Source organism: Zalophus californianus, chromosome 9 (assembly GCF_009762305.2).
Source record: "Zalophus californianus isolate mZalCal1 chromosome 9, mZalCal1.pri.v2, whole genome shotgun sequence".
Classification (NCBI taxonomy): Eukaryota; Metazoa; Chordata; class Mammalia; order Carnivora; family Otariidae; genus Zalophus; species Zalophus californianus.
The window spans coordinates 21,091,947-21,112,690 of NC_045603.1; positions in this window are offsets into that span (position 1 = coordinate 21,091,947).

Below are 20,744 nucleotides of genomic sequence, written 5' to 3' on the forward strand. Positions count from 1 at the left end.
TGTATATGGTGCAATTTATTTAATAGTTCTATTTGTTAATGATTTATAGCTTGCCTATTTTTAAAAAAAGATTTGATGTGGTTTATGATGCTGAATCCTATATAAAGCAAGACAAAAAAAATTATAAGGTTGAAAAACCATCAAGAGGAGAGATGCGCATGAGGACAGTTTAGCTTTGGGTTTCTTGGGTAACAAAAGGAAACAAAATGGGCCATTGCTCCTGGAGCCTCACCAGGCCAGAAGGATTTGCAGGTGAGCAAGATAAATGGATGTCAATTCTTCACAAATTAATTTATAGATCAATGACAAAAATCCAACAGGACTGTTTTTAGGGGGAGAAGACAAAAATATTTTCAAGTTCATGTGAAGCAATAGATAAAGGTGAATATAAAATATAAAATAACTTCCAAAAAGCAGTAGTAATGTTGGTGGCATAGAGTGAAGAGTCCTACAAAGTAGAAGATTCTAAAGCAATATTTGAAATAGTGTGGTACTCTTTCAAGATCAGACACATCATTGGACTGGAATAAAGTTAAAAGATGTAGACCCTATTGCATAGAAGAATTTAATATGTGATTTTTCACAAAGTATCACCAAATAATGCAGAAGAGAACAATAATTCAATTAATGGTATTGAAATAGCAATTTGGCAGAAAAATTATTTAGACCTTTATCTCACACATGCATCCCAATACATTTCAAATGGATTCAGTCTTTGTATATAAAACTCAGACCATTTTTTTAAAAGCAGAAGAAAATAAAACAAATATTTATCAAACTTCTGGGGGGCAGTCCAAACTTGGGAGCGATTGAAAGAATCACAAGAGTGAGAGATTTCACTGCGTACAATTTAAAACTTCTTCACATAAAAAAAAAAATATAAGACAAAAGACAAATAGACTGGAAAAACTATATATACAACAAGCAAAAAGGCAGGGGTTAATATTTTTCACCTTTATGTAATAAAATTTAAACAAATTAGCAAGAAGACCACTAAGATTGCTAAGGATAAAAATGAGCAGAGGACATTAATAGGAGAAATTCGTGGGGCGCCTGGGTGGCTCAGTCTGTTAAGCATCTGACTCTTGATTTCAACTCAGATTATGATCTCAAGGTGGTGAGATCAAGCCCCACGTCAGGCTCCCTGTTCCGGGGGACTCTGCTTGGGAATCTCCCTCTCTCTCTCCCACTCCTTCTGCACCTCCCCCGGCTCATGAGCACTCATGATCTCTCTCTCTCAAAATAAATTTTAAAAATCTTTTAAAAAAATAGGAGAAATCACTCAGCCTCAAAAGAAATGAGAATGAAAAGAACAATAAACTTTGTTTTTTTCACTTATTAAGTGAGTAAAACTTTAAGGAAAAAAAGATTACTACCTAGACTTGGGGAAGGGAGAGAGTGCCGTGAAAGGTATGTTCTTATCCCTCTAATGGCGTTAGAAACCAAGAAAACTTGTTTCAAAAACAGTTGGTGATATGTATCAAGAAGCATAAGATCATTTTTTTAATATTGATCCGTAATCCTAAAAAAACTAAGGTGTTTCTGACAAGTAAAAACCTTTTTAGATTAGTTGCACTAAAGAATTCCTCATTTGTCTGCAGCCACGAGTATATACTTTAAAGTGATGTGCAAACTTTTTAGATATCTAGGAAAAAATTCCTGCTGCCAGTACTTCTGTTGCCCACGGCAAGACATCTTTATTCTCCATATGAATGCATTCTCAGAAGTACTGTAAGCCTGATGGGAAGTTAAAGTAACAAGTAAATCTCAGGGTGGCTTAGAGTTCTTTGTTCTCTTATAATGTGACCGGTCTTTCATCTAGCAAATATTTATTGAGCACAATCTGTACACACACCACTAGGAGGGCTACATAAATTAATATGACCCAATCCTTGTCCCCAGGAAGTTTAGAGCCTAGTAGAAGAGTGTATAAGTCATGTTTAGGAGCATCCAAGCAAAATTCCGAAGTAGAAAAGAAGAAATCACTATTAGAAGTACTAAATGTGGGGCACCTGGGTGGCTCAGTCGTTAAGCATCTGCCTTCGGCTCAGGTCATGATCCCAGGGTCCTGGGATCGAGCCCCGCATCAGGCTCCCTGCTCTGCGGGAGGCCTGCTTCTCCCTCTCCCACTCCCCCTGCTGTGTTCCCTCTCTCACTGTGTCTCTCTCTGTCAAATAAATAAAATCTTTATTTGTAAATAAGCATCCTGAGGTGAACATTCTCAGAGGCTCAGATATAGTGAGCAAAGGATGAGCCATTGACAAAACACTCTTGACGGTTCCAACAGAGAAGCAAGAGAGGTGGAAAGATCCAGAGACACACCAAGCTGCTCCTTCCTGGATTTGCTATGGGGTATCTATTCTGGCCTGAACAGAAATGTGCTGCTAACATTTGAATCTACAAGAACCAGGGTCTGCAAATATACATTCAAGGTCTCACCAGCCCTGGTCCAAAGTACAGTGTCTTCTTTCTCTTGTAAATTCTTCTTCATTCCCAATTGAGAAATTTGCTAAACTTCTTCCTTCCGTACAGAACCACATTCTGCCTTTACCTATGTATTTGTGTACACTTTTATGTGTCAGGAGGTATCTAGCATATAGTAAGCACTAAAAAAACAGTTGTGTATGGTTATTCTGGGCAAGCTGCACTGAAGAAGTGGAACTTAAGTTGATTTTTAAGTAAAGAAGGTCATATATAAGCCTATTTTATACAAATTGGTTTTTCCCAATAAGCCTAATACTTCACCTTAGTTTTCATTTCTGATGCTCTTTCTTAGAACCACTGCATACTTGGTACATATTGATTTTATTTTTGCTCCCAGAGACTTAAGCAGTGAATAGAGGTTAATTTGTTATCTGGTCCATTGATTTTTGTCCTAAGAGAATGGGTTTCATTTTCAGCATTTCCATCTATTAATTGCTACTTGTACCATTAGTGGATTCTCCAAGCTGACTTCTGTTGATATCTAATGTATTTTCTGAGTCACGCAATATTCCTGTGGTTATTGTAGTGCTTGGTCATGATGATTTCATTCTTATTTCCAGACTCTCTAGAATGTTGCAGATATGTAGAAGGTCCCCAATAAATAGTAACCTTATTCTTTGTTCAGGCTCTGAGCAAGTTGGGAAATAAAACAATGAGTAAAGATAGAAACCAAAATATTGACCTTATTCATAATAGAAACTCGATGGGAAGGTAACATTTATGGTATCTAGTGGGCCCGCGGCCTGGATTAAATGATTTCAAGCACCAAATTCCAGGCAGAAATGAACCAGAAAAAACCTCCACTTTCACCCACCCCCTGCCTACCCCATAGCTCCTGCACTGCAGTACAGAGTGGAACTTTGCTCTGGGAGGCAAACTCCCTCCCAAGAGGAATGAGGGGGGAATTCTTCCTAAGTTTACCAATCAGGTAAGTTGCTACCTCCCCAGTGTGGAGTGGGGAAAGGGAGAGAGGCTGGGTGTTAAGTGACTGAGTGCCTTTCATGGGAAAGAAACATCAGGAGATGAGAAAAAAGAGGTCCCCACTAAAAAGATGCATATTGAGAAGCAGTAAGAGGGACTAGAAATAAAAATATTTGGCATGAGTCCATATTTTGCCTGTTTTCCAGCCATGGAGACCTGAGTAAATGGCATCTCCCTGAGCCTGTTTTTTCACCTGGAAAATGGAGATAACATCTGTTCTTCTTATCCTTCCAAGTGTTTGTAAGCTGACATAAAGTAATGCAACATAAGAGACTCTCAGCATGACAGTATGATATTAGCAGAGAAAAACGTATACAAACTCCTAACTGAAAAATCACAGGATCAAGAGTTTGATCTCATAGCGGATGGTTTCCTTCTCTCAACTTTTAGGCAACATGCCACTATTTGTAGACTTGTTTCTTAAAATGCTCCCAAATTCCTTCCTCTCCCTCCTTTGTGTTTCTCGTTGTAATTTTAAGGTGACAAGAGATTCCCCCAGGGGCCTCGGGGACGTTTCTAACTTCGGCCCCCCAGCTCACTCCCTGAGCTGTGTTAGGACCCTGCTTTCCCACAGGGTACAGGAGAAAGCTCTGCCCTGGTTCTCTAAATGAAGCAAATGGCTCACTCCTCGGAGGCCTGGTATACCTGATGCTTCACAATAGCTTGACTCTTCGCCATTGATGGTCAGGGACTCCAAGGTGAATCTGCTCCTTCCCCAACGTCACAGGCTCCGGAAGCCTCAGCAGCAACTCTTCAGTTGCCAAGCCAGAAAAATCTGGGCTTCATTCCTGGCTCCTCCAGCACCCTACACTTCCCATGTGAAAATAATCGTTATCCTGTCTTGATAGTCTCTATAAATTAGGTGCCCTTTTAAATGCTTTATGTGTCTTATCTCTTTTAATGCTCAGTATGGTCTCGTGAGGTAGGCCCCAGCTTTTCTCCCCATTTCACAGGTGAGGAAGTTAAGGCCCAGAGGGGTAAAACAACTTATGTAGGTCCCACAGCTAGTAAGTGGTCTTCCTGGCATTAGAACTTCCAAATCCTATTAGTCACCATGTCCTGTATATGCGTTCTCCTGTTTTTCAAAATCTGTTGCCATCTTTTCTATCCTATCACCTTTGTTAAATTGGGGTCTTCATCATCTATTTTCCAGATTGTTGCAGCTTGTAACTGAGATGCCCTTCCCTCTCTCGTTGGCCCCTGCCCACCTCTTCAAATGTATTTCCTCCAACTCTGCTTATCTGTGTCCTCCTCTTGTCCCGAGTGTTTTCAGTTCCCAGAATATAATGTGTTGTTTCAAGTTTGCATGGTTTGCCACTTTTTCCAGTATTTCTACTTGGCAAACACCTGCTCAATCTTCAAGACCCAGTTCATGTGTCTTCTCTTCAAAGGCTTCTCAGCCATCCCAAGCACATTTGACCCATCCCTTCTTTACATTTTATAAGTCTTTGTGTATTTAAATATTTCTTTCCCTTTTTGTCCTCCCAAATCAACATGATCTCCGTGATGACGGTGTCAATTGAGGATAATAGTAATACGGGAAGCTCCAATTTATTAGATGTTTACCATGTTACCAGAGGCACTTTATAATCTTCAACTCTACTCTTTACAACTGCTTTGCATGGTATATACTATGATCCCCATTTTACAGATGCAAAACTAAGACTTACTGGTCTCTGTATAACTACACTTAGTACACTTCTGGGTAGAGGAATTCAATAATTGTTGACTTCAAAATATAAATAAACGACTTCATAATCCTCAATTATTTATCTTTGGAAAAATATTGCACTTAAATACACATAACTCCAACACAGACAGATCTTCAGATTTATATAGAAATGTCCTATAGCTATAATCTGTTCATAAATTTTTTCATTGTGTCCTATTTAACTCTATCCAAACACATTTCATATATTTTTCAGCCTTATCTTTTCTTATACTTTTTGATTTTTAAAAATCAAATTAATTTATTTCCAGTCATAATGGAGAAGTAAGAGCACATGGAATCTCCTTTCCAGCCCAGATACATCAAAATGATATCTTATATATTTTTACATAAAAATACAGTCACGATTAAAAATAAAGTTTCTGTGGAACAGGAACAGAGTCATCCGCAGTAATGAGTGAGAACCGAGGCTACAAACTTACAAATGAATCAGGGATCCAAACCCATGAAAGATAGCCAACAAACCAAATAAATAAGAAAGTGTATACTCAAAGAAATAGATATACAGCAACCCTCAAGGGACTTTTAATTATATTTAAAATCTTGAAAGAGATAAAGGATGGGGGTTATAATCAAGAGCAAAGAACTATGAAAAACCACCAATTAAAAAAATTCTGGAAAATATAAAGGTAGTCATTGACACAAGAAGTAAAATAGTTTACTGGATTCAGTTAAAAAAATCAGTGATTAAAAGTGAGGACATCATTCAAAATACAGCACAGAGAGATGAAGTGACAGGAAATTAAAAGTAAAATAAAGAGACCTGATGCACAAACTGTAAGGCTCTGACATAAGTCTGCTGAATAAAAAGGCCTATCAAAGGTAAATAAAAATGTATATCAAGGCATATCAAGCAGGACAACTTTTTTAAAAACTTCCACTCTTAAATACCATGTAGAAGCATAATTGCAGAACACCAAAAAAGAAAATTCTTAAAAACCACTGTAGAAAAACTACAAAGAATGATAATTGGACCAATATAAAACTTCTAATCAGCAGAAACACGCAAGAATAAATGGAGCTCCGTCTCCAGAGTGCCAAGGAAAAGCAATACTCAATCTAGAATTCTATACCCAACTAAAAAAACATTTAGCTCACTTGAAGTTTGTATCATGTGAAAGTATTCCTCATTCCCAAAAGTAAGTATAATAAAAAAATTTTTAAGAGAAAATGAAATAGATATTTTCAGGCAAAGACTAGTTTATTATTCAAAGATCTTCCTTGACAAAATTTAAAAAAAGAAGAAAAAAATCAACAACAATAAAAAAAAGAAGAAAAATCCCAAGTAATAAATCCACAAGTAAGGTGAGGAATACAACTATTGCCTATAAAATAGAAATAGTTATTGGCAGCAAAAATAGAAGTAATAATTATTTTTTCTTATTTAGAGACAAGATGGAACCTAAAATTCTAGATAATAATGTGAAAAATAACAATGGGTGGGGCTAGGAGGGAAAATAAACATAGCTAATTCCTTGTTTTCTTTGAAAGTTATATTTTGCCCTTGTGTTCAAATGTTTAATGTAACCAGTAAAAGAATAAAACCAGAATGTTCACAAACTGGTATAAACCAGGAGGGGAAAAGAGAGCTGAAGGCAGGAAAGGAGAAAAAGGAAATAGGAGAGAAAGTATGAAAATAGAAACTCAGAGTAAAATAGCAGATATAGTCCAAATATATCAGCAATCACACTAATGTAGATGGATGAAATTCACATCATAAAGAAACTCCTAGATCGACTGGAACAAGAAAAATAGGTTATCTGTGTATGACACAGTTGAGTGGAAACTTTTCATTTCCTCTGAGCTGAGTGTGTGTGTTGTGGGGGGGAGAGAGGATGCTAATTCAGTCTATGGGCTCTTTGTAAAAGATTTTGGTGGCACTTCAAAGTTCTGTGGGCCCAGTAGCACAATTTTAACTTTTGCCTATATTCTTTTACAAGGTGTAATTCAGTTAAATACATGTTTTCATTGAAAGTTCACCTGAAAAGTGCAGAATACCGAACGTGAAGCAGATCAAAGTGAATTTTCAAAAAGGTGATGTCTATGAGAATGATTAAGAGACACCCCCAAATATCAGCTGGTTTATTCACCGTATGAGAAATAGGTCAACAGTTCCACATTATTCTAAATACAGCCATTAAAATTCCAAGGAGGGAAAATTTCACATATTACGTTATTCATTGGATAATTGTAGCCAGACGATCATTCTTCCCTGGAGCCTGTATAAATCAATTGTAACAAACTGTGCAATTACCACCCTTGCAACTGACGGCTTTGTGGCAGATTTAAATTCCATTTTGCAAGTCTGCCAAAAACTCTCCTTTGCCTCCTGAGCTCAAAAGCCAGAAAGCAGCTGAAAAATGGTCACTGCTTTGTTCTTGAATGGAGCTAATTACAGAGATGTCTGCAGAGGGATGGGCGCTCTGCAGTCAGTGTGTAAATAGAGACAATTAGAGCTCATTTCAAGCAGACATCACTTCTAAAAAAAGAAACAGAACTTCAGATTTTAATTACTCTCATAGGAATTGTTACATTACACAGAAACTGACCATTTTTTCCCCCTCACAATTTAGTTCAACTATCATGACAATTCTCTGTCATAAGAATGCTCTAATTTTAACATTTCTACAGATGGGTTGGTAAGAATGTGAGGTTTATTCCTCCCTTCTTTCCTCACTAGATTTATTTTAATCCTACATCACAGTCAGTTTTAAATAATTTGCATAGTATTGAAATATGTATTTCGATCCTACACCTTTTCAGAGTCGTTATTTTTTAATTTTTAAAATTCAACTAATCAACCATTTATTAAACCCTATATGTGTTTTCCAAGCATTGCACTCAATGGAAACATTTGAGTCTGGAAACTCATTTGGAAACATTTTCTGGCTTAATCCTCATATCTACCTTATAAGTGTTATTCTCATTTTATTTTTTTAAAAGATTTTATTTATTTATTTGAGAGAGAAAGAATGAGCACAAGTGGGGGCCAAGGGGGCACAGGAAGAAGCAGACTCCCCGCTGAGCAGGGAGCCGGACGTGGGGCTCGATCCCAGGACCCTGGGATCATGACCTGAGCCAAAGGCAGATGTTTAACTGACTAAGCCACCTAGGTGTCCCATATTCTCATTTTATAATTGAGGAAATTGAGGTGTGGTACGTGAACAAGTTCACACAGCTGGTAATTGGTTGAGCTGTGATTCAAATCTAGCTTCCAGGGTCCTTTCCTGCCAGCAAAATTTAGAAAGCAGTACCAAACAGTGTCTGCCCCCAGGGAACTTGGCTAGTAAGTCTTAAGATAGTATCGGGTGGTTTAGGAACTGCTGTAGGTAATTTTGGCCCTGTGTGTTCGTGTGTGTGTGTCCTTCTGTGTGTGTGTGTCCTCGTGTGTGTGTGTGTGCTTGTGTCGTGTGTGTGTGTCCTTCTGTGTGTGTGTGTGTGCGTGTGTGTCCTGTGTGTGTCCTTCTGTGTGTGTGTGTCCTTCTGTGTGTGTGTGTGTGTCCTGTGTGTGTGTGTCCTTCTGTGTGTGTGTGTGTGTGTCCTTCTGTGTGTGTGTGTGTGTCCTGTGTGTGTGTGTCCTTCTGTGTGTGTGTGTCCTTCTGTGTGTGTGTGTGTGTCCTGTGTGTGTGTGTCCTTCTGTGTGTGTGTGTGTGTCCTTCTGTGTGTGTGTGTGTGTGTGTGTGTGTCCTGTGTGTGTGTGTCCTTCTGTGTCCGTGTCCTTCTGGAGTATGAGGGATTATGGAGGCCAGGACTGGGGGGGATGGTGTTGACAGATGAGGTAGACTGTGCTCTTGGAATTTTTAGGTTGTGGTCCAAGATCAAACGATTGACCTTTCTTTAAGAACTGTTAAGTTTATAGAGAGGACTGCTTTGAGATGCTCATTCTTTTTCTCATTTACTTGTATTCTGTGTCTGTGTTCTAAGCCCCCATGTGCATTATCTCACTGATTTTCTTCTCTCTATCCTAAGAGTATTTATTATCCACATTACACAAGTTAGTGAATCTTTTTTTTAGTGATTCATTATATATCGTTTTAGACTCTGTTTTATTTTATTCGCAGAGTGACCCAACTCTGCTCAGATGGAAAAGCACCTGTCTTCCTCGAATGATTCATTTGGCGGGAACAACAAAACCCTGTGCCAAAAAAACCCCCCCAAAAAACAAAAACAAAACAACAACAAAAATATCATGTGCCAGAATGTTCTCTAACCCACAAAATCCCTCTATCGAAAAGAAAAAATTTATCATTTTATTATTGTTCATTGAAAATTAATCAGTGTTTCTTTTTCTTTTTTATAGCCAGACTCTGTTTAGCCTCACCTCAAATTCTGTGTAGCATGTTGGCTTGAGATTTTAAAATAAAATGGGATACAAGGAGGGGTGGGGAGGTGATAAAGAAAAAAACAGAGGCAGGGCGGTTATATTGACAATTTAATTGTGATCTCAGTCTATCTCTCTCTCTTTTTCTATCTATGTCTTTTTCTGGAAGGACAGGATCGCAGGTCAAGTTCCCCAGGGAAATCGACCCTGAGGTGGAGATTTGATTGCATCATGTTTATCGGGCAGTGCTCTCAGGTCAGCACCTGTAAGGGAAGGAGGCACAATTGGGCAGAAGTAGTAGTTGGACTGTGATGATGTCACAACTGACATCCCAGCTGATCCCACAGGCAGCTCTAGAGTCTGGATGGTCCTTCAGAAGGGTCCCAAATTAAGGAAAGAGGGATGAGCCCTTCTGCACGTGTCAGTCGGTCACTGACTTCAGGCTGCCCCTATAGGTGAAGTGGATCTACGCAAACAAAGGCAGTTGGGAATTGAGGAACTTCAAAACTCAACTGGGAGTCAGATGGTGAACCTGCCAGCACTCTGGGCATCTGGTAGAGTGAGTGCTCCAGTCCCAAAAGGCAGAGGTGAATCTGGGTGTCATTTACCACAGCATCCGCAGAGATTTTGGGGGATTTTCTTAATTATGAAATACTTCAGATATACAAATGGAGAATAATATAACAAACACCTCCATGCCCATAATCCAGTTTTAAAAAAAGAGAACATTACAAATTCAGCTGAATTATACCCAGTGTACTTTTACCCAATCCCATTTCCTTCCCTCCATCAAGAAGTAATCACCATTCTAAGCTTGACGTTTCTCTTTTTCAAGTAAGGTGACCAATTGTCCTGATTTGCCTGGAACTCGGGGCCTGCGGGTAAGGGAGGGTCCCAAAATATGAAACTTTCAGTAATAAAACAGTAAAAGTTGCAGACAAACCAGGATGGTTGGTCCTATTTTCTACTTTTCAGAACTATTTTCTACTTTTTCTACATATGTATCAATTCACAAATCATGTGTTATATTCCATGTTTAAACTTTATGTAAATGGGATCATGTTGCCTTATCACTCTACAACTTGTTTTTTTAAAAGCTAAATATAACATTTGTGAGATTGAGTCATGTGAATAATTATAGCTCAAGTTCATTCATTTTCACAGCTCCAGAAGATTCCACTGCTTGGATATGCCACAATTTATTTCTCCACTCTGCTGTTGATGGGACATTTTGGTTGTTTCTGGCTGTTCCTTTCAAACCATGCTGCAAGTGGCATTACTGTATGATCTTCATGCGCATGTTGTTTTTCCATGTAGGGGTAGAACTGCTAGCCTGTCCTGCAAGCACACCTTCACCTTACTAATAACCAGAAAATTGCTCTCTGAAGTGATTGTACTAATCTTCCTCCCCATTAGCCAAGTCTGAGGGTTGCTATTGCTGCCAGTCTTTACCAAAGTTTGCTATTATCCAATTTTGAAAACACTGAAATCGAAGAGATCTAAGATTTTTGTTTTCTTTTTAAAAAATCTGCATTGTTCCCTACTGATTTTTAGGTACGTTAAAATGTAAATATTCACCAGATTTGTATTCTGTAGGACAATGATTTTGTTACTTTGTACTTGAGGACATACTCTAGGTCCAATTTGAGGTGAGGCTAAACAGAGTCTGGCTATAAAAAAGAATACCTAGAAACCATCACAATGCTTGTCACATAGCAATCACTCAGTGCATACTTGTTGACTTAATGATCAAATTCTATTGAGTGTTCTATTTCTTGATAATGTTATATTTCTTAAATATCTATGGAGAATCTTAGTAGTCATTAATTCACTCAACAAATGTTTATCAACTACCTACCATGTTCCAAGTGTGGGAATATAGTAGTGAATAAAAAAAACAAAAACCCTTGCCCTTGTGAAACCATACTCTAGCGTCATGTACTTCACTCTAAGCTGCAGTAGATGAAGAGACAGCGATCAGTTAGGCACAAAGTGACCCGAGAAGGCTGCACAAGGGAGATGAAGCTCAAGCTAGCCTTGGAGGATGGTGCCCTGAAGATCTCAAGGGAAAATGCCAGGCACTGAGGTGGGGAAGGGAATGGAATGTGGTGTAACATGAAAAGAGGTGAGCGGAGGGATTCAAAGTGGGAACCAACAAAGGCCCTGGAAGGCAATTTTTAAGTTCATATTTCTGGAGTAAAAAACACTGACTCAAAGTTTTGGAGCAAAGAAGCAACATGGCAAAAGATCTGTTCAGGGCAGATAGGTCTGGTTGTTTAGTGTGAAAAGTCTGAAACCTGGGGATTGAATAAGGCTGCTGCAAAAAGCCAGAAACCTGGGAGACTTCTAGACTCTCCACCCCGCCCCCCTACCCACCCCCCCACACACCTGCATCCAGGGAGTAGCCAAGTTCCTTCAATCCTGTCTCTTTAGTAGCTTCTGGAGTCACAATGCTGGTGGATGGTTTCCCTAAAAGGCAAACCCAATCATGTCACTGCTGTTTCACATCTATCAATTGCCCCATACCCCTTACGATAAAATCCAAGCTCTAAAACATGGTCCACAAGGCTCCGTGTGACCTAGCTTTGCGTACCTGTTCCCATGCCCTCAGAGCTCTGTGTTACAAACTCTGAATGATGTTTCACATTTCCATAACTCGGCATCCTGCCACTCTTTGTACTCAAAACATGTTTCCCCGAGTATTTGGAAACTTGTTCTCCCTCCAAGTTCCAGCTGCTGCATTAGTTTCTTAAAGGAGCCTTCTCTGGACACTCATTCCCAATGAACACCTTCATACACTCATCACATTGTGTTTGCAGTTATAAGTTTGTCTTCTCTGCTAAAGAGGGAGCTTTTTGACAGCACAATCGGGGCCAAACCATGGACACAGCCTACGTCCATTAGATGCGAGCTCCACGAAGAGTCCACCCATATCTCTTTTGTTCACCATTATCCAAGGATGAATGCATATAGACAATTAATCAATCTTTGTTGGATTCATGGAAGATAGAGTACTTAATAAACATTGAATGGATGAATGGCAAGTGTTATGTCGTGGGAGGGGAACTGAACTAAATTTTCCAAACACCTAGGGATTCATACTTTTTTATGTATTGCCTGTTGATTAAAAATTGTAAAGCTAGCCATCTGTAGAAACTTAGTTTATATGATAGGATGTCCCCTTGGTGACATGCCTTATGTTGTATGGCTCACAATCAGGCATTTAGGTGGTGCATCTGTGTTGTTGAAGATGGCCATGATAAACTTATTATTAAATAGCAAAAATCTTCAGTTTGTGATTAAAGAAATGGAAATGTCAAGGGGCTTAATAACTAACTCAATCTCACCCCACAAAAACGCACAATCTCCCTCTCCCCAGGAGGCATTTTCCTTTTCAGTCCACACTTTATTTATTCACAGTCCGCCAATATCATTGCAAATGAGCTCAAACCATTTAACTTCAAAGCCAGCCAGAGGCTATGACCTTGAGATTTAAAACCACAAAGGAGTACAAAGTGAACAACCATTTTTATGTACTTTCTGGTTGACCACAGATCTCTTTTCAGACCAAATGTCATTACATGGAGGGCACTCCTGCGACTTCAGAAGAGAGATATTAGAATCACCCAACAAAGGACTCTGGTTGGCATACTGAAAAACCCCAGCACAAGGCCCAGCTCACAGCAGGTCCTCACTTGAATGAACGAGTGCCCATTCCTAATTTCTCTTATAAGTATCAAAGATGGCAACTATACAAAAATTAGGAAAAAAGCAACTCTACTATATTTGTAATTATTTGTATTATTCTTGAAGATTGTTTCACTTTGTACCTTGTTTTTGCTGAAAAGAGTCCAAGCATTTCCTTCCTGTTTCTGACATTTTTATAGCTGTAAATAAATTATCTTAACTCTTTCTTTTCCTTCAGTAACTTCCCTTTTGCTTCCAAACAAAGACCAAATTCTTGAGCCAGGCCTCAAGGCTTTACAGTGGGCATCCCCTTCCCCCACTGTTCCTCTGAAATCACCTTGCATTGCAGCCATACATGTTCTAGAATTTCCCGCCTGTGCCTTGGCTCACACAGATGCTCCAAGTGGAATGGCCTTTCATGCTTGCTGCAGCAGAGGGTAGCAGGATTCAGAGCTTCAGCTATGGTTCAAGACAGGCTCGGGTGCCTGGGTGGCTCAGATGGTTAAGTGTCTGCCTTTGGCTCAGGTCATGATCCCAGGGTTCTGGGATCGAGTCTCACATCGGGCTCCCTGCTCCTTGGGAGCCTGCTTCTCCCTCTGCCTCTCTCTCTCTCTCTCTCTCTGTCTCTCATGAATAAATAAAATCTTTAAAAAAAAAAAAAAAAGACAGGCTCCACCACCTACTGTTGTATGACTTTGAGTGAGTTACTTGTGCTGGTGGTCCACCTGTTTGGTCTTAGACACACCCTTTTCCCTTCCCCTGCTCCCCTCTGAGCCCTACAGGCTGTGTTTCCCGGACTCCAGGGTCAGCCAAACTGAGGTACCAGTGGCCCACCAGTGGACAGGAAAAGGAAGAAGCTGGAATGTTTCTAGTCTCGAGCAGTAGCAGCATCTCCTCCTTGACTCCAGCTACCGCCAGACAGGCCTGCTGTGATTTCCGCTTCCTGGTGGGAAAGAGAGGGAAGCAATCCCAAGGATCTCACTTGAGCCCGGCATTCAGCTATGCCTGAAGCAGTAGGATGTAACCTCCGCAATTCTCATTTATGTGAGCCAATGCATTCTCTTTTAAAACTTAAGCCATTTTGACTTGGGTTTTTTTTTTTCACCATAAGGAGCAAATAGTATTTATTAATTTAACCCCTAAGTAAGAATAACTTCTCACTTATCAAGTACATGAGAGAAAAACTATTCTTAAATCACTAGGATGCAGGGTAGAAAATACTACTTGGTGTAGGAAAGATGTGAGTTCAGAAGTGGGAGAGTGACTTCCATCATGACCTGTGGGGGGGGGGGTGGGGGGATGGAGCCAAGGCATTCAGGTTGAAATGGGAAGCCAAGGAAGGGTTTTGAACAGTGGTATGTCATGATTTAAGCTGAGCTGTAGGCAGATTACTATGGGCACAGTGTGGCCTGCAGAGCCACTGCATTGTACAACTCCAGGGGGTGCCATTTACCTAGAATGGTGTTCCCTGGAGTTGTACCATGTGCAGCCTTGAGCCATGGAGAGAAGCTGCAAATACGGCCAAAGAGCTTCTGTCCTCCAGTAGAGAGGTGCCAGGAACTTGGGCAGTAATAGAAGGCAGGGGATGGATTTTAGACACACTCTAAAATAATTTGAAAGTTTCAACGTGGGGAAAGGAAGAGGTGTCAACAGAAAGAGGGGAGTTGGGAGGAAGAGTAGATTTGGTGGAGACAGAAAGTTCCTTTTCAGACGAGAGATTTTAAGGCGATAATGGGAGGAGGCTGGTGGCTGCTGACAATGGGGCTCGGGGAAATAGGGCTGAGAATACAGATCTGGAAATTATTCACACAGAGATGGTACTGGAAAGCACAGTTCGGAAGAAATTGCCAAGAGAGAACATATGTGTTAGGAGAGGGCCAAGGAATGTTCCTTAGGGAGCAGCTACATGGAAAGGGCAAAGAGGGAACATGAGTCAGAAAACTGGACTGATGAGGGAAGAATCAGAGAATCGTGAGAAAACTCAGAATCATGTCAGGAGGACCAAGGACATGTTTCAGAAAGAAGGGGCTGGCCATTTCCACACCCCCTTTTCCCTCTACAGTAATTGCTGAAGTGTTTGTCAAGGGGCACGTGGGTGGCTCAGTCGGTGAAGCGCCCAACGCTTGATTTGGGCTCAGATCATGATCTCAGGGTTGTAAGATCGAGCCCCATGTCCGGCTACTTGCTGGGCTTGAAGCCTGCTTGAGATTCTTCTTTTCCCTCTCCCTCTGCCCCTCCCCCTTCTCTTCCTCTCTCCCTCTCTAAAAGAAATAATAAAATAAAATTGAAGGGTTTGATGAAGCTTTCATCAGCCTGGGTCTCTGAGCAACTACAGTGAGCAGAGCCCCAGATGACCCAGATGGACATCTAGCTTGAGCGAGAAGTAACCTTTGCTGCTAAAAGCCAAGAAGAGTGTTTTATTGTTTCGGCAGCAAAGCCCAGCTCATCCTGACCAACACACATGGTTGCCACTTGGGGATGAGGGAATGGGTAGAAAAAGCATAATCAGAGATCATAGCATGTTTGCAGGATTAGGGGGGAAACTGGCAAAAGAAACTGAATATGTAAGAGAGGGTAGAGTTGGTTGGTCTTGGCTCTGGGGGAGGGTCAAGGGCTGTGTTACAGCTGTGCACACCAGCATACCACAGTACAGGTTTCCTGGATATGTGGCCAACACACCAGGTCTTCCCAGGACGCCACTGGGTCCCGTGTAGCTATAGGCCAGCAGGGAAGATGCAGCAAAAGCTCAGAAGGTGTTGTTCTGTGATATACAGCAAGAGCAGGTTTCCTCTGTCATCTGCTAGGGCAAGGCACTGAGATGTCCAATCCCAGGAAGCATCTCGAACTCCCTGGACATGAGAGAGGCAGCTGGAAGGTGACCAACCTTCTCCATGCAGCCGCGTGGAGAGCTCATCTCTGTTCCGTGGAGCACTTAAGACTGAGGTGGAGCTTAGTGGAGGGGGTAGGAAGGAATCAAGCACAGGAAATACTCTATAGTATTTCCTATAAATACTATAGAAGAGAAGCAGCCTTGTGTTAAAGAACTGTGTTTCTTGATTTTAAGTAATGGCTTACCCAGAAAAAGCTCAGGTCCCTTTCTGTTTCCAATTCCTTGTTTAGACTTGATTCTTACTGCTCTATTTTCTGAATAACAGTTGATGGTGAATGACCCTTGTTCTTGAGGCTCAGGTACAAATACCAAATTTCCATTTTCTTTTATAGGCTCCCAGGCTGAAGCAATAAGAGAAGACAAGCTGTTCTCATCAAGGTATTTTATCCCATGGGTAAAATAAATCACAAGGAAAGAATTGGGTGAACTATAGTAAAAAAAAAAAAAAAAAAAAAAAAAAAATCCCACTTTTTTTTAAGTCACTTGAATGAAGATTGTCATCTCCTGAAAAGCAGTGGCCAGTCTTGTCACTGTGTCCGCAGCACACAGCTTAGTGTCTGGCACAGAGTCGGCACTCAGAAAAACCGTTTGCTCACTGAACAAATGAACGAATGAGTGTTTTGCTGCATTGTGGTTGCGTAAATTGCTTTGGAAAAAAATCACAATTACAGGTAATACAAGGGATCTGCTGGGCTGGACCCATGCATCTAGGACGATTGAACTATAATTCATAGACCCGAGGGACAATCTCTGCCATTTTGACTTCACTCTGCGGCTCAGAGCTTGGCTTTAATTGTGCAGCTAACAGGCTCGACCAGCAACAAACTCCCTGGCCTGAGTTTCCCCATCTGTTCAGTGTGAGGACTGAAGTAGTTAGCAGCAGGACCCTTGTTAATCTCTGTTACACTCTGACTGTTCTCTCAAATCCCTGAAAATATGCATTTTTAAACAAAAGCCTGTCTAGTAAGTTGGGAAGTTTCTAACATTTTTCTTCTGTGAAACTGTAGCAATCTGTAGTTAATGTAATGAGAGAAATCCATAACTTCAAGGCCCCTTAATACTGCCCTCTTTCCCTCTCCTCTCCCAAAATGAGCAGGTCATGTCTGCAGACTTCTTCAAACTCTACCCTGACATTTTCTCTGGAAGATACTCCTTTCACAGTAGGTGGGTCCACAACATTAAGCCAGAGGTTCCCTTTACACACGCTGATGCTTATTTCCCTCAGTAAAAGGGTATTTCCTTCCTTCTTTCCCTCCTTCCCTCCTTCCCTCCTTCCACAAGCATTTAGGCATTAAATACAGGCACTAAATGCAGGAGATGCAACTATGAACAAGTGAGACATGGAATTCCCATCCTAAGTTTGGTCAGGGATTTAGATAAGTAAGCAGGAGATCGTTGTTTGGTGCAATGTAATGACAGGAAAAATGTGAGTTGGGAAGAAAGTACGCTGGAGGCCTCCAACCCAGGCTTGGAGGGTCTGGGTTTCTGAGTGAGTGATGCTTACCCTGTGCTGTGAAGGTTAACTGTGAGCCAGGTGAGGGGCTGGGTTGAGGGAAGGAGTGGATAGTCAAAGGAATGGCATCTCCCCTCTCTGAAGACACCGAACTATGCTCCCTTCTTCACTTGCTCTGATCTCAAAGGCTGTAATTTTCAGGAGTACTGACTTTTTTTAACCTCTAAGGAGACTTGGGACTTCATGGACTTCAAAAACATTTTTGCTGATGCCTACAGTAAATGGAAACTACTGCATTTTGCTGTTTAAAGGCACTTGCCTTCCAAGGATGTAGAGAAATAGGAGCTCTGGTGTGCCGTTGGTGGGGATGCGAACTGGTGCAGCCACTGTGGAAAACAGTATGGAGGTGCCTCAAAAAATTAAAAATAGAACTATCCTGTGACCCCCTAATCACACTACTATTTACCCAAACGAATTCAAAGGGATACATGTACCCCTACGTTTACTGCAGCATTATTTACAGTAGCCAAATTATGGAGGTAATCCAAGTGTCCATTGATAGACGAATGGATAAAGAAGATGTGATACACACACACACACACACACACACACACACACACACACAGGAATACTACTCAGCCATAAAAAAGAATGAAATCTTGCCATTTGCAGTGATGTGGTTAGATCTAGAGTATAATACTAAGTGAAGTAAGTCAGTTGGAGAAAGACAATACCATATGATTTCACTCATTTGTGGAACATAAAAACAAACAAACAAAGGGGAAAAAAGAGACAAACCAAAAATCAGACTTTTAACTATAAGGAATAAACAGATGGTTACCAGAAGGGAGGTGAGTGGGGGGGTTATGTAAAGGGAACTAAGAGTATACTTATCTCAATGAGCACTGAGTAATGTATAGAATTGTTGAATCACCATATTGCACACCTGAAGCAAATATAACACTTTATGTTAACTATACTGGAATTAAAATAATAAATAAATAAATAAATAAAGGCACTTGCCTTCATTTTACCTCAGTGCTTGGGATTAAAATTTAATATGTCACGTTCCCCTCCTCTTCCACTGAACACCACAGGTTGGCCTGTTCTCCCACACCTCCTTACTGGGTTCCAAAGCACCCACAGGGCAATGAATTATTGGAGAGATCTACATGATGCAACTTTGTATCACATTTGCAGGGCTGTGTGAGAGATCTATTTATTCATTTTGGAAGAAGCATCCGAAACCTGTTCATTCAGAGGACAATCACTTATTTTCAAAAGGTTATTTTTTTTTTTAATGGAAGTTCTAGGGCCATCTACAACTTGGTATTTTTACCAATATCTATTCCCATTGCATTGTCAGGAATTTGATTTTAATTGCTAATTTTAGTATTTTGTAGTATATTTATTTTTCTTTTATTCGTTCACCCAGCAAACACTTGCAGAGCACCTCATCACATTGTTCTACATCCAATGCTTTGAACATAGTTAATAGCTTTATAAATATTAAACTAAAGACATAAAAATATACTAATCTCTAAATCCATTTAAGCTTAGAATACTTAAAGAGTAATCCAAAAACAAATCAAGAAAACTTTTCTCAGAAGAAAAAAAAAAGCAGGATGTTATATTTCGGCAGATTTTTAAAAAGATGCCACTTAAGTCCTACTTTCTTTATCATATTAACATAGAAAACAAATCAAATTTGTAGAGAAGTGTAAATAGGTAAAAATAAATTTATCCTTTAAGTTCAGCTAATCAATCTTAGTAGGTATTTTTATATTTACTTTCAGTTTTCTTGAGCCTTAGTTTCCTCATCTACGAAAAGAGAGTTCACTCGTGAATTTATTAACAAACATATACTGAATGCCTACTATGTGCCAGGCACTGGTTTAGGCTTTGGGAACACAGTGGTAAACAAAACAGACACAATTCCTGTGTGTAGGGTGCTAATAATATCCTCATGAAGATAATAATACTAATATGGGATTGCTCGGAAGATTAGCTATTAATGTAATTAAGCGTTCTGTGAGTTGCAAAGTGCTTTGTAAACCCAAGGCTCCTGAATGTGAGAACTGCTTTATTCTTCGTTCTACCTCCACAACTCGGTAGGTTTCAATAAGTGGTGATCTGAGTAGATACAAGTGCATCAACACTATCACATTTGACCGCTAGAGGTCCTCCACAGTCATACCCAACATTAACCCATTCTATTTATTATATTCATTCATTCCAGTATAATTTACCAAAAGTAATTTAAGAAAGTTGGTCATATTAAATAAAATGTATTATATGAAACCCTAAGGGACTCACCACAAGAGGTTAATTATATTAACCTAGATATCACATCCCATGCAATGAGAATTGTGCTATCCCTGGCTGAACACCAAAAATTAAGAAAATACTCTATATTAATGTTTTATCACAGCAGTCTCGCAAAACAAACCACTTCACCACCATACATACTTTTAAGATAAATCAATGTAGGGAGGCCTGGGTGGCTCAGTCAGTTAAGCATCTGCCTTTGGCTCAGGTCATGATCCCAGGGTCCTGGGATGGAATTCAGAATCTGGCTCCCTGCTTGCTCGGGGAGGAGCCTGCTTCTCCCTCTGCTGCTCCCTCTGCTTGTGCTCTCTCTCTCTCTCTCTGACAAATAAATAAAATCTTTAAAAAAAAGATTAAATCAATGTCTACATCATTTTTAATGGCTATATTCTATTTTATGGTTATACCAATATTACTATGTGCCAAAGTTAACTTATCACTAAATTTTTGCATGTATTATTTCTTCAAGATCAAGTCTTGTGTTTTCCTATAAGAACAAAACAGTAGGAAAACAGCTTAAATTTAATAAAATATTGTCTTTATATTTTCATATTTACTGGCAATTGTTTAATGTTTTCCTAATATTCCCCCAAATTTCATAAACTCATGAATTTAAGTTCAGAACTTTATACACAAATTTTCCCCACAAATATTTAGGAAAATATAATAAGAATTTGGCCTAGGTGGTGTTTTCCTGTTTTCTTTTTTGAAACATCACAGGAAATACATATTGAATACATACTGAACTGCTTTTTATAACTGCTCTGATCATGAATATACAAAAACATGAGTATTTCAAGACTCTTCTCACTCTGAGTGTGAAATCAAGACAGAATTACAGGAACTGGAAATTCCTACTGTCAGGAGACTT